Source organism: Triticum dicoccoides, chromosome 5B, assembly GCF_002162155.2.
Source record: "Triticum dicoccoides isolate Atlit2015 ecotype Zavitan chromosome 5B, WEW_v2.0, whole genome shotgun sequence".
Taxonomy (NCBI): Eukaryota; Viridiplantae; Streptophyta; class Magnoliopsida; order Poales; family Poaceae; genus Triticum; species Triticum dicoccoides.
In genome coordinates this window covers 245,151,341-245,166,022 of record NC_041389.1, presented here as the reverse complement: position 1 = coordinate 245,166,022, position 14,682 = coordinate 245,151,341, and the positions used below count along the sequence as shown (strand labels likewise).

General features: G+C 45.6%; 1 protein-coding gene across 1 annotated transcript in view; it reads left to right on the top strand.

Moving 5' to 3' along the window:
• LOC119308228 (trithorax group protein osa-like) overlaps positions 1-1,209 on the top strand; it is a 13,731-nt gene extending 12,522 nt beyond the window's left edge. The window contains exons 10-11 of the transcript XR_005149937.1: positions 678-797; positions 881-1,209. The gene's annotated coding sequence lies outside the window, so the exon portion shown is untranslated. The remainder of the gene's footprint in view (positions 1-677; positions 798-880) is intronic.
• Positions 1,210-14,682: the final 13,473 nt, after the last annotated feature.

Genomic DNA, 14,682 nt, shown 5'->3' with positions numbered 1-14,682 from the left:
AGGGAGGCCGGGGTTACCTGCGCGGGCGCGAGAGAGCAAAGCAAAGCAAGAGAAATCCCTCAAAAGAAAAAAGCAAAGCAGGAGAAGACTAAAAAAGGCAAAGCAGGAGAGGATGTGGTGGCATCACGAAGGTTAGGCCAACTCTGAATTTTGTCCGTTTGGGTCATGCAAAGAGGCGACGTCTGGCTTCTTATGTGAATGTGTTGCCAGTGCGGCCGACGCATTTGATCTGTTTGGGTCATGCAAAGAGGCGACGTCTGGCTTCTTATGTGAATGTGTTGCCAGTGCGGCCGACGCATTTGATCTGACCGGACGGCGAACAAATGTAGATTTTTTTAACTAAAAAGAACATTGTTTACAACCAAATAAATCACATAGTATCATAAAAACACAAAGTTTACAATTAAATTTAAATTGTCACGAATACATTGAAGAAAATGAATTGATGCATCCACTGGTTGCCAATGTGATTTCAATGTGCTCAACCAAGTCATTTTGAAGTTGCATATGAGTTTGTCAATCATGCATTTCATGATGAAATTGAATGGACTGTTCAAATGTTGTCGGTTCTTGGTGCTCAGGAACAACATTTTCACTCTAAAATTGGAATTCCTTGTTGTCTATGATGTCATCACGCTCATTCTCTACGATCATGTTGTGCATGATTACATAAGCAGTCATCACCTCCCGAAGCTAGGCGGTGCTCCATGTCAGTGCAGGGTGTTGAACGACAGCCCATTAAGATTGAAGCACACCAAAAGCATGCTCCACATCCTTTCTAACACTCTTGTGACTGGGTAAATATTTGTTTCTTCTCTCCTTCCGGATTGAATATTGTGTTTGCAAGAGTTAACCACTGAGGATAAATACCATCAACCAGGTAGTATCACTTGTTGTACGACCATTGATCTCAAAGTTGACCTCTAGGCAGTGGCCTTCTGCAAGCCTTGCGAACACTGGAAAATGTTGAAGGGCGTTGATGTCATTGTGAGAACCAACCATGCCAAAAAAGAGTGCCATGTCCAAAGATCTTGTGAAGCCATTATTCTAACATGACAGTGTAATGTTTCATATGCCCCTGCCAAGCAAATGGACAGTTCTTCCACTTTCATTGAATACAATCTATGTTGCCAAGCATTCCTGGAAAGCTCTATCTGCATTGATCACCAACAACCGGGCTGTATTTGCAACATTTGTATCTCTCAGGTACTCATGGCCAAACACTGCCACTGCGGCCTTGTAGAACTTGTACATTGATGCGAGCCATGTGGACTCACTCATGCAGATGTACTCATCCACAAGATCACCGTGAATTCCGCATGCAAGCATATGAATAGCTGCAGTGCATTTTTGATAAGAGGAGAAACGAACCTTACCAAGGGCATCCTCCTTGCACTCGGAAGTAATCATCATATGCTACCATTCCCGCCCGAATATGATTGAACACGTTCCTCGTCATCAGGAGGCGGCGCCGAAAAAGATAGGGTTTGAAGAGGGGGTTGCTCTCAAAGTAATCGACAAAAGGCAGGCAATGACTGCTCTCTCTATTGCGGTTCAACGCCAGAGCATGGCTTGGGATTGACCCCCTGAACTTCGGCTGCTGCCTAACAATGTGGTCATTGACGACCAATGCAACAACCACAAGCTCTTCATCGTCCGATGATGAATCATCTGGTGAACAAATGAAGTTGTTGAAAAAAAATACTCATCCCACTATCCATGGTGCCTTGCAAGCAAAGTGTCGAACACCTTGCGGTCGTGGTAGAGACGCAGCCAATGAAGAGCACCCGTACATGCAGCAGGGCAACAGACCTGTAGAAGTGGAGACGAGGGCGGACGACGGCCTTGCAGCGCGAGGCGGACGGTGTTGGGGACGATTAGTGGTGCCGGCGATCGTGGTTTCTCTAGCACCGACGGTGGCATGAAGAGGCCACAAACGTTGGCAAGAACTCCTCCAAAGCGACGGGCAGGTGGGGGAATGTGTGGATGCGTGCGGCAGGCTTGGGCAGAAGGAGGGGCCAAAAAATGGGCGGTGCTATGGCGGCGAGGGTGCCGGGGCCTCGAGGAGGAGAGGGAATCACATATGTGTCACTGACTGGCGGGCCAGCTGGAGGTCAAGGGAACACCCGCGTGCATCCATGCTGGCGCTAACCTTGCCCAAATTTGGGCCGAAAATTGGTCGCGGACGGACAAAAATTGGACGTCCGTCCATTTGGGTCGCCGTGTTGGGCCACGATTTGTGTTCGTTTCGACCCAAACAGACAAGAATGGACCAAATGTGGTCGCACGTTGGCCTTGGCCTTATAGTGCTGCGGTGCGAAAGAAGGTCGGAGTGAGAAAATGGTAGCAAACCCGTATTTGGTTTGGTGGTACGATTTTTTTTAAAAGGGAGTATATTAATATCGTGAAGATACCAATTACACCTAGACTCTGCATCTACAAGATGTCTCAAAGACATCCAGGATGCACACAGCCAAAGAAAAAAAATAAAAAAAAGGAAAAAACAAAGGTCCCGCCACAGTGATCGACTCCTCTCAGCAGCCGCACACAGACCACCACCAAATACAACACTTGGGAAACATAAAAGGTCTCCAAAAGCAACGGCTCCAAGAACGTAAAAGTGTACAAGCGCCGTCGTTGTCTGATCCAATAACTTAGGTTTTCATCCTGGAGAAGTCTAAGCTTTCAAAACAATTCCTTCAATGAGGCGATTGCCAGGCACAACAAATGAAAGCCAGACCTTAGGTTTTCACCCTGAAAGTCCCAGCCCGACACTCGAGGAGCACCACAAAAAATGAATTCCCCCGGTCCTCCACCCTAAAAGTCTCGGCTCGGCACCCGAGGAGCACCACCAAAAATGAAGTTATTCGAGGTGGCAGAAACTTAGTCCTCCGAGGTGGTACAAACTTAAGCTATGATCTCCTTAAAAATAGGTATGGCAAATCATAAATTAAATCTGTTGGAGTGCTGTTTTAAATCTTTTCAGTTGTTTGGGAAGCGAACGAATTTACCAACTTGTTGGAGATGCTATAAGCACTTGAGCTCGAGCCCTAAACAAGCTTGGGTTGTTGGCTAGCTTGAACGCATAAAGCGCATCGGATCTAGCTTTAACCGAGCTAGGGCATGTACCTTTAGTACCCAACACTCGCTTTTGCGCCAATCTGTAAGCGATAAACTTTGTGTTGCGTCAGTAAGTGCAACTTCGCATCATGGCAGGAACACCAATGGCGAGGCTTGTCAGGAGTTATGCTTCTATGAAATTTGGTCGTCAGGATCTGGTGTAGGGTGGAACCTTATGGAGAGATCTTTCACGAATTGGAGGGGGAATCCCCAAGAACAAGATGAACAAAAGAGGGAAAACAAGAGTAACACTCAAGAACAAGTCAAATCACACATCCACTAGACAATCAAACACATAAGATCCACAAGGTACATGAACAACAAAGGGAAATAAGATACATGGTAGAGTTCATCCCAAATCCTATGAAGGAGATGAGGGCTTGATGATCTAGATAGATCCTTCCCTCAAGGGGGTCTTCATCCACTAGGGATCTTCTCCAATGGAGGTCTTGAACTCCAATGGAGTGGAATCCCACAAGGGGAGGTACATGAGCTAAGCTCTAGTGTTTAGATCTAATCTTAGCTAAGTCTAAATGGAGGAGATGAAGGAGTATATATAGTCCTAGGCAAAGAGAGGGATAAGTGGGGGCGAAATGGTAAAACATGAGCAAAGCCCGCAGCATCACACAGGGGGCCCCATGTGCACGGGGTAAGTGGAGCCCGTGCGCACGGGGTATCCAGGGACCGGACGCAAGGGCCCGTGCGCACGGGGTCCGTGAGGCCCGTGGACACGGGGGTCCTGTGGGCACGGTACACGCCCGTGCGCACGGGGTCTTCAGGACCGCCAGCCAGGGAGGCCCGTGGGCACGGGGTCGGAGGGGCCCGTGCGCACGGGGTCGCCTGGGAGCTGCTGCCTTCCTCTTGGCACTTCCTTCTTCGCTTCCAGGCTTCCGTCTTGGATGGTGTAGTTGTTCTCTTGCGCTTGGACTCCTCCATGATGAATGTGTAGCTCCGCTCACACCTAAGTATGCACACGAGAGAGGGGTCAAGTAGTATACCATCCTCGAAGGGTACAAGTGGACACGTGTAAAGGAGATGATTCACCTTTGTATGCATGAAGTAGATGTGACACGTGTCACTTGTCAAATGGACTCTTGACATGGTGATGTCCATAGGATGCTCCGCATCATCCCCTCCCCCTTGGGAAAGATCCGACCTCGGATCGAAATCCAAATCACCATGGGAAAGAGATGATGGCGTCGTGTAGAAGTGGACGATCACCAAGCATTCGTCATCTTGTAGTTCCAAATGGGCACTCTCCAATGTCGCACCGTCTTGTAATTCCTTCAAAAGGAGCAAAGATAACAAGCACTTGGAAAAACAAATGTGGTTGTCGTAAGAGCAAAACCAAGCATTCAAGAGGTGATTCACCCAACAAGTGTTGTCATCAAGCATAACATATGGTTTGACAAAGAAGTGTGTCATGGAATTTGAGCATATAAATTGAGCACAATCAAGTACATCATGGGAACAAGCATGTAAATGGGAGGTCAAGATGCAAATATATGTGATAAGTGAACAAGCATCTACCTCAAGGTCATAGCAAGCATGCATAAAGTGCTCAATGAACGGTCTATGGTAGGCACCAAATATAGTGAAATGTCTAAACACATGGGGCAAGTGCAAGACAATCCAAGCATAACGTGCATAGGGTGTAGTGAAGATATCGTGGCACTCAACACAATGGAAAGAGCAATTGTTCAACATGTGTGAGGTAATCAAGTCAAGCATGTGATAAGCAAAGGGACATGGCATATGTGAAGAACTAGATGCAACACACAAGGCATATATATCATGTGGCATGGCAATGTGGTAATGATAGGTCGAAGCAAGATCGCTAGCATGTGTGCAAGGTGTCATGGAGCAAGCAACACATGAAGTATGATCCACAATATGCATGCTCATGGTTTGGGTGTTCTCGAGATAGAAGGATATCACCTCGAAAGCATGTCCTTGTGCGTTCTTCACAATGTCGAAGTGGTAGGAAATGTGGTGTAGAAGCGAGTCATGGTCGAATGTATGAGGCTCGCTCTCAAGAGCTCGAATTGTCAACTCATATGAAGTGGAAGTCGACACGAAGTCCAAGTATCCTACACATGCACACAACAAAACAAAGAGCGTATGCGCAATAACAATCATGTGCAAAGCATGTAGATGGTTGTCATCAACCGCATGAAATGAGCAAGTATGAGTCATTGGTGATGCAACATAAGCAAGTACATCAATCAAGTCGTGCAAACTAGTGGAGCGAAGATGCAACACACTAGAGTAAATCATGGCAATCATTTCATGTGAGCAAATAGTGGATATAGGCAATGCACATGACATATCGCAAGCACGAACACAAAGCAAGATCATAGTATCATCATAGGAATGGGTCATAGATGGAATATGGAAATAACAAGCAATATCTCCACCAAGCTTGCAAATACACATACAAGTATGAGAATCAATCATCATGTGTAATGCAAAGCATGGGTCACAAATGCATGGCAAAGGCATAGGAATAAGCATATCATGCAAAGTGAACATGGCAAGATGGGCATATAATATGTAATGGACAACAACCCATAGCCAAGTGAGGGCCATGTAGAAGAAATGCGCTAAGTCTTTGCGCGAAGAGAGCGGTGGGAAAGATAATCCATGGGATCCCAAATCATCGTTGCTCTCTAGAGCTCGTTTTGTCAACTCGTGGGATTGCGAGGTTGACAAGTATTCATGGGTATCTACACAAAAGAGACACAAACGAAAGAAATTGTGTGTGTGGTAAATGTACATATCATCCATCATGATGTGTATGTGCACGTGTGAGTTAGCACAAGATAAGCAATGCTCAAAGAAATTTGAGGCATGGTATATGAACATGTCATCCATCATGAAAGAATAGTTGTTATGTATGACACGATGGGGACACAAATTGAGCAAACAAGTATATGGCACATCAAAAGCATGTTTATTCATGGGGAGCATATGCACACAATCATGGAAATCATGCAAATCATAGGATGGATCAAAATCTCCTAATGGTATGAGGAAACTATGGGGGTCTCCTCATGAGCAATATCGAAAGCATAATATGGAGAAAATGGACAACATGGCAACCAATGCATGTTCGAAGCTAGGTGGTCATGGCATGTCATATTAGATAATTGATGCAAAGGGAGTATATCAATATCATCACAAGAAAAACAAATGCCAATAACCATGGGCTTGTCATCTATGCCATATGTGCAAATTGGGTTTATTTTAATGGCATATGCATAGTCACTACAATGAGATTGAAAATATGACATACGGGAGATCTCATGCATAGCATATGACAAGTCAAGCGGATGATCAAACATGATGTGACCAAGAGAATTAAGACAAGAAATCCTATGTAACATGGTATCACAACTACTAGACTCCTCATGGCAATCGTCAAACTCATCATAAATGGGCAAATCATCGCATGGGGAAATCATACTAGAATGAAGCATGGTACTAGGTGGATCAACATCATGCAAGCAATCAATGTCAAGAACGTCCACTAGTGGGATAAGAGCATCACCTTCACCTATGTTACCTTTATCATTCCAGTCAAGTGGTGTTGGTGAGGTGGGAAAGACCAAATCGAGGTCATCTTCATCCTGATGGAACCATGTGGGGGGTGCATCATATTCCATCATGGCCATCGTCATGTCCAAAGGGAGGACGAAGTCGAGGATCGGTGCGTCATCATATATGGGACCTGGCACCAAATGAGAAGACACAATAGAGGTAGATGTTAAGTTGTTAGAAACCGAAATGGCCTCATATGCCTCATCAACTATCTCACTCTCTCTTTGTGGTGTTGGCTCACTCACTCCCTCAAGGTAGGTGCACTCAATGTCGCATATGGTGGAGTCACTCAAATCACTCAAGTGGTGGTGGTGGTGGCTCTCCTCACATGGGAATTGGGGCAGCTCATCATGTATGGGGCTAGTGGTGAAGTCACTCTCACTCTCAATATGGTGGCAAAAGTCACTCAAGTCATCGGACGTCGCCGTGGTCGAAGGGAAAATCCCATGCTCAACCATCTCGTCGTCGTCGCCGTGGATGAAGGCCTAAGATGGCACATCATCACTCTCGCCTCCTAAGATGGAAGCATCATCCTTGCTCGCCACCTTGTCGCTTGCCTCCAAAGCTTGGTCCTTGAAGGTCTCCGTAGTCGTACTTGTCGCCGCACCATCTTGAAAAAGAGTCAAGGTAGACTCGGCATCATCAATGCCACAAAGAGGGATGGCGGTGAAGTCGCACTTGGGAGCATCATCTTGGAGCTTGTCGGGCTTGGACATCGTGGTGGTACTAGCCTCATGCTTGTCGTAGAGCTTGGTCGCCGCGAAGTTTGCTTGGGGTGGAGAAGCCTTGGCCTTCATGTCGTAGTACTCCGAAGGTGTGTGAAGCCACCATGTTGAGGCGTAGTCGTGGAAGTTTCTTGTGGCACACTTCACTTGATCTTCGGAAGGGACTTGATGTAGCTTGAGGTAGTCGTCCATCAAACGCTCCCACTCGAGGCACTCCTCGGGTTCTTGAGTCCCATAGAAAGGAATCGCATGGTCAATGTCGAGGTCGTAGTAGCTCGTGGAAGTCACGGACTTGAGCTTGGGGAGCTTCTCTTGAACGTAGTCTTGGGGTGCTTGTTGGCGAAGATGTCGTACGTCCGAAGGCGAAGATGCCTTGAAGTCACTTGGCGAAGATGCCAAAGGTGTTGAAGAAGCTGCAACCTTGTAGTTGATGTCGCGACTCTGTATAGCCCGTGTGCACGGGGGTACAGGAGGCCGTGTGCACGAGGTCCCGTGGGCACGGGGGTCGAGGGCCCGTGTGCACGGGGTTGGCAGAGCAGCCAACACGTGTCCTGAAGCTCGCTCTTCATGGTCATGTCGATGTCGATGCTTGTGTGTACTTGCCGGAGATGGTAGCTCGGGAGTCTTTGCACTTGAGCGTCTTCTCGAAGATGAGGAAGATCGCTTGCGGTTCTTGATGAGGGCCTTGAGCTCCTCCATGCGCTTGTCCATCTTGGCGTCGATGAAGTTCTTCATAGCATCGAACTCGTCGTCGTTGTTGTAGACTGGAGATGATGTGCTTTGCCTATCCATCACAAGACTCGAGCAAAGGTGAGTAGGAAATGAGATAAAACAATACCAAGCTACCTTTTCCCAAAGTTGAGGATGTATCTTGTATCACTGAATGTGAAATGAAAGAATAGTGGAATTGGTACCGGACTTGTTCACTCACACCTACAAAGTAAAGCTTATCGAGTGGCTTGGTTAGGACAAGTGGCACAAATTTCATGCAAATTGAAGTCCAAGATATTGTAAATGTTGAAATAAATTCAAAGGACTCAAAATGCAAAGCAAGTGATCACAAATATAGAGGAGGGCAATAAAGAAACACACACGGTGGGATAATGGGGCTTGTGCAACTATAGGGATGAGCAATACAAAGTTGCCTAAAGAAGACGAAGCTCGTGTTGCACAAACACTAGGAGAGCACTAGCTTGATTGCACACTTGGGCACGATTCACTACTTGGCACCAACCTATATGTATGCAACAAGAATGTTTCCTATGCACAAGTATTTCTTGTCAAATTTGATGGGGGAAAGAAAAATTGGGGTATGGGGACGCAAGAGGGGGTAGATCTACTTGCTATACATCAGATCCACGGATCAAAATCAACAAAAACTCACAAAAACTTCAAATCACAAAAAAATTGGTATGGCTCTTTTTGTGGGGATTTTCGAAATTGGGCAAGAACAAGCAAAATTAGGCTAGAAAACTAAGAGGGGGGCTCCAATTTCATGAGAAACCATGGATCTGATACCAAGATGGTGCAGGGTGGAACCCTATGGAGAGATCTTTCACGAATTGGAGGGGGAATCCCCAAGAACAAGATGAACAAAAGAGGGAAAACAAGAGGAACACTCAAGAACAAGTCAAATCACACATCCACTAGACAATCAAACACATAAGATCCACAAGGTACATGAACAACGAAGGGAAATAAGATACATGGTAGAGTTCATCCCAAATCCTATGAAGGAGATGAGGGCTTGATGATCTAGATAGATCCTTCCCTCAAGGGGGTCTTCATCCACTAGGGATCTTCTCCAATGGAGGTCTTGAACTCCGATGGAGTGGAATCCCACAAGGGGAGGTACATGAGCTAAGCTCTAGTGTTTAGATCTAATCTTAGCTAAGTCTAAATGGAGGAGATGAAGGAGTATATATAGTCCTAGGCAAAGAGAGGGATAAGTGGGGGCGAAATGGTAAAACATGGGCAAAGCCCGCAACATCACACAGGGTCCCCCGTGTGCACGGGGTAAGTGGAGCCCGTGCGCACGGGGTATCCAGGGACCGGACGCAAGGGCCCGTGCGCACGGGGTCCGTGAGGCCCGTGGACACGGGGGTCCCGTGGGCACGGTACACGCCCGTGCGCACGGGGTCTTCAGGACCGCTAGCCTGGGAGGCCCGTGGGCACGGGGTCGGAGGGGCCCGTGCGCACGGGGTCGCCTGGGAGCTGCTGCCTTCCTCTTGGCGCTTCCTTCTCCGCTTCCAGGCTTCCGTCTTGGATGGTGTAATTGTTCTCTTGTGCTTGGACTCCTCCATGATGAATGTGTAGCTCCGCTCACACCTAAGTATGCACACGAGAGAGGGGTCAAGTAGTATACCATCCTCGAAGGGTACAAGTGGACACGTGTAAAGGAGATGATTCACCTTTGTATGCATGAAGTAGATGTGGCACATGTCACTTGTCAAATGGACTCTTGATATGGTGATGTCCATAGGATGCTCCGCATCAGGATCCACACTTCCACAACGCCCAACGAAGGGAGGAAATAGACAAATTGTTTCTTCCCACCACCTGCTCCAGTGACCTAGCAACAGAGATGATGGCCCGTCCACTCTTCTCCCCGATGAGACCGCGGGCCTCCTCTCCCTTTGTCACTCCGGCGACAAGAGGGCCGGGGACTGCATGGCCTTAATCTGATGGTGGTAGGGTTAGGAATAAATTTAGGATGTGTCTTCCGTTGAGACGCTGACATCACCGTCGCCGTGAAATAATGTCTTTCTGTCCTGCCCTCGTTCAGGTGGTGCTTCTTCTTATCGTCGGGAGGCTGTGGATGAGAGTATCTCTAGATCTATTTCTCCAGGTCTGCCTTTTTCTTTTGCAGGTTTGTCGGTGGGTTGTCCTATGGAGCAGACAATGTGGATGTGTCTTGGTCTTCGGTATGTGTCTTGGTTCTTCAGTTCCAATTTTGACCGATGAAGGTTGGCCAACTTAGATCTCATTAGGGAGCGTGTGAGATTTGGGTTCCTCGAATCCACATGATCATATCGGGGTGTTCTACAAGATCCATTCAATGTTTTCCTTCTAGGAGATTGCGGCCGTTGGCTCTTCTAGTCTACATCAACGATATCCTAACTGCTACTTCTACAAGCTACTAGGTTTCGATAAGTTTGCTCTGCTGAGATGGAGGCCTAGAGGCGGCAACAATCTTTGCTCACGTTGTTGTTGGTGGATGCATGTGGAAGAAGATTTTGGAAGCCCCAAGGATGTATTTTTTAAAAATTGTAAGGGTGTTTCTTGTAAGGCTCTACACTATGTAATACATGACAATATATGGAGTTGACTTTTCCCAAAAGAAAAAACTAATTGAGTAGGAATATGTGTAATATCTGAAGTTCATATGTCATTAGAATTCTGAATCAGTAGTCTTTTACACAAGACCGTGGGTAGAAGGAAGAGGGTTGCAATAGCCCAGAGTAATACCCTAACCAACTTTGCATGTTATTTTAATTTTAGCATCGACGTAACATCACCACAATCATTTGCATTGCATTAACTTGACATGAACATGTTTAATCACAACAACTTTTAATATTGCAAAACTTTAATAATAATAATAATAATAATAATAATAATAATAATAATAATAATAATAATAATAATAATTTTAGGTTCTTCCGAGCCTTCTCTTTTGGCCTTAACTTTCAACTCACTCCAATTTTTTCACTTGGTGTTCTTTTCTCATAAGAGAGCTACCATAATATCTTGAATACTTTTAGCTCTTCTATCTCATAGCCCTAGTTCAAACCACCTCCATGCCTTTTTTTCTTTTTAAATTCAAATCCTTGTCAAACTTTGCCAAGACCTTTTGGATTTTTTAGTGGAGCTTGGAATAATTTAGAGAGGCCACATAAAAAAAATTCATCCTAATGATCCTCCTTTGTTCTCCCAACATATGAGGGAAGCCCCAAGTATTTTTCTTGAAGTTTCTCATTTGGGACCTGCACCACATGTTTAGTCTCTTGGAGGAAAGCCTCCGAACAACCTGTAGTAAAGAACATGGATAACTTATCATTATTAATTTGTTGTTCATAGGCATCACATTATTTCCTTAACAAGGAGCTAACTCTTGTAGTAGCCATGATCGGTGTTGCATTAAAGACGATGAGGCTATCATCGACAATAGTAAGATGGCTCTTTGGAGGAGCCTTTGGAGCTACCTTAATACCCCCTTGGATGACCTGAATCACCCAATCTCCCTCTATTAAACATAACCGCAAAAGAAACTAAAGTGAGACACCTCATAACTGTATCCGTGAACACATTAAAATATGGCCACTCTAGGCACTGGGGCATGACCGCATTAAAATATGGCACTGTAGGCAGTCATTAGCTTTCATCATGCCCAATATAAGAGCACAAAACAATTACTCTTGGGAGCCAACATTTGGTTGGATTGTTAGGCGGACAGTGCTATCTCTAGAGGGTTTAAGTCCTCGACTAGACTTGACACCGGTGCTTGCATTTTAGTAGATTTATTTTAGATCTTCCGGCTACGTGCACTTAGTGGGAGGATAACTACAAATGCATCTATGGCGACTTCGTCAATCTCAAGATGATGCTGTCTCAGTCTCTTGGAGGTGCTCATAGTGGTAGGGTGTGCGTGTGTGTCCATAGCAGCGGGTGTATATGCGCATGTATGAGCGTCCATGTCTATACCGTGTTCCAAAAAGAAAATAAACAATTGCTCTTCACCTTCTTCAACTTCATGTGATAAAGACATTTGCATGGAGATATAAAATTGTCTGTCATAAGAAGGCTCAGTACAAATGTGAACTGCTCTTCAGAAATGACGTCAGGGAGAATGAGTTTGAGCCGATTTGCGAGTACCTTTGAAGCAATCTTGAAAGATCATGTTACAAAGACTAATTAATCGAAACTCTCCTAAAATTTTGGACTAGCAATCTTGATAATTAACACAAGAAACGTTTTGTTTATCTCCTTCGGAGAGTCATCTCCATTGAGCACTCGTAGCACCCTATCAGTCACCTAATCATCACATAGATCCCAATGTCATTGAAAAAAGTGAGCGGGAAATCCATCTGGCCCTAGGGCTTAGTTGGAAACATTTGACATAAAGCTAGTTTTACCTCATCACCATATGTAGCGTTAAGGTTCATATTCAGGGCACCATCCACCTTAGTCGCGATGTGAGATAATACCTCCTCCATCCTTATAGTGTTGTCATATGTATAAAGGTTTTCATATAAACTCGTAGCCATAGTCTCCAACTCGATTGGGTCGCATACGTCGTGCCATCAACCCTCTCAAGAGAAACAATTATTTTCTTGGCTTTACGGGCAGTTGCTTTCCTATGGAATAATTTGGAATTATCTCCTTTCACCAGCCATTGGATGCGTGCCCTTTATCTCCACATAACTTCTTCACGGTAGCACAACCCAACGATTCTAGACGCCACAACTTTATCTTCCTCACTCGGTCTAGCCACAAGGGGTGCGCACGAAGATGCTCAAGCTACAATTGTACATAATCTTGCCTGACCGAACCAAATGTATTCCTGCCCCACAGACTCGTTGCACCTGCAACAATACTCAGTTTTGCTGACAGCTCGGACACTGAGCTAGCCCTAGGTGCAGTTTTCCATGCCTCCTTGACAATACCCATGAAGCTATCTTCCCTTTCCCACATGCACTCATATCGAAAGGATCGTTGCTTTGCTCGTATCCCTGCACCTCGGTATTCATATAATTGGGAAATGATCACTCTCTCCCAGCATGATATGTTTCTAGCGATGCAAACCAGGACAAAGAATACTAGCAAGTCGTGCCAGTGCACGATCCAGTCAAACACGCCAGAAGCCGCCCACAACATGTTTCTCCACATCCAAGATCCAACCCGAACCTTTATACCCTAGGCCAGCAAGCTTACAAATGTCCACCGCCTCCCTGTAAGCTTCCATTTGTGCATCGTACCGCCTCCCTGTAAGCTTCCATTTGTGCATCGTCTCGTTCATTTCGCCTGAACTTCTCTTCCTTGTGTAGAATCTTAACAAAGTCGCCCATGGAAACCCAAAGAAGGGTGCTCTCCCCTCCGGGGAACCTCATCGCTTCCCAAGTTTTGTGGTGGAGATTTCTGTTTGCGCCTCCACATAAACAAGATAGCTGCGATTACTCCTTGCTCGACTCAGAAATCTAGGCATCAATGTGATACTTAGGAAAAAATTATTCAAGGTTTAGATCTTATTCCAAAAGATAAAGCGTCCACAGCTGCGAGCGCTACTAGCAATACCAAAACTTGAATCAAACCCTGTAGAACCCCCCAGACTGTCCACTTGGTTCTTCGACATTTGAGTTTCAACTATACAACAACTGATGGTACACACAACCCCACGAGATCGCGAAGTTTATGCGTTGTCGCGGGTCACCAATCCCGCGGCAGTTCCAACACAGTGTTTTCATTGCTCTTGGCGATGCTCCGCCTGATTGACAACCGGTCATGGAATTGCACTGTTATTCACATTCTTCTTTGGTGATGCCATGTTTCTTGGCTTATTCCCCTCTCTTGGTGGGACATAATATGGAGGGAGCGGTGGTGTCGCATCGTCCGGTGTCTCATCAGGTTTCTTCTCAAAGGACTTAGCCGACAAGTCAGACTTCTTCTTGACCGTACTGCCAGCAGGTTCCTTCTCTGAACCTTCATTTGTTTGTTTTAGCGGACTAGTTTGCGTGTCATAATGTCGTCTTCATCCCTTAGATCAATATCCATAGAGTTGGGCATGCGAGGCACATACTGTAAGGCCCCATATGCAGTACTATTCCTAATATGGACCCTAGCGGTGCATTATCATACACGCGCTGCCACATGCCACGTTCTTTACAAATCAAATATCACGACAATCCCACTACCCAAGAGGTAACCTGGATATATAAGTATGAATAGGGCATACAAGTGTTACGATCCAAATTTATTAAACGAAGAGACCACATGGTCCAACATTCATTATCACAATGGAAGTATCAAATGGTCTGAGTACATCAAAAAAAATATATGAAATTATGCCTAAGAGCAATTTCTAGCAGATCCCACAAAAGACCCCAAACTGAAAAATAACCGCCATTACAGTATGAGGTGAAAAAAATGTCCACACCAGATACCGCAAAGCATCCTCATCCCGTAAAACTTATACACCCCCTAAAAAATTGCCCTCGTACCGTAGATATCCAGGATTGGA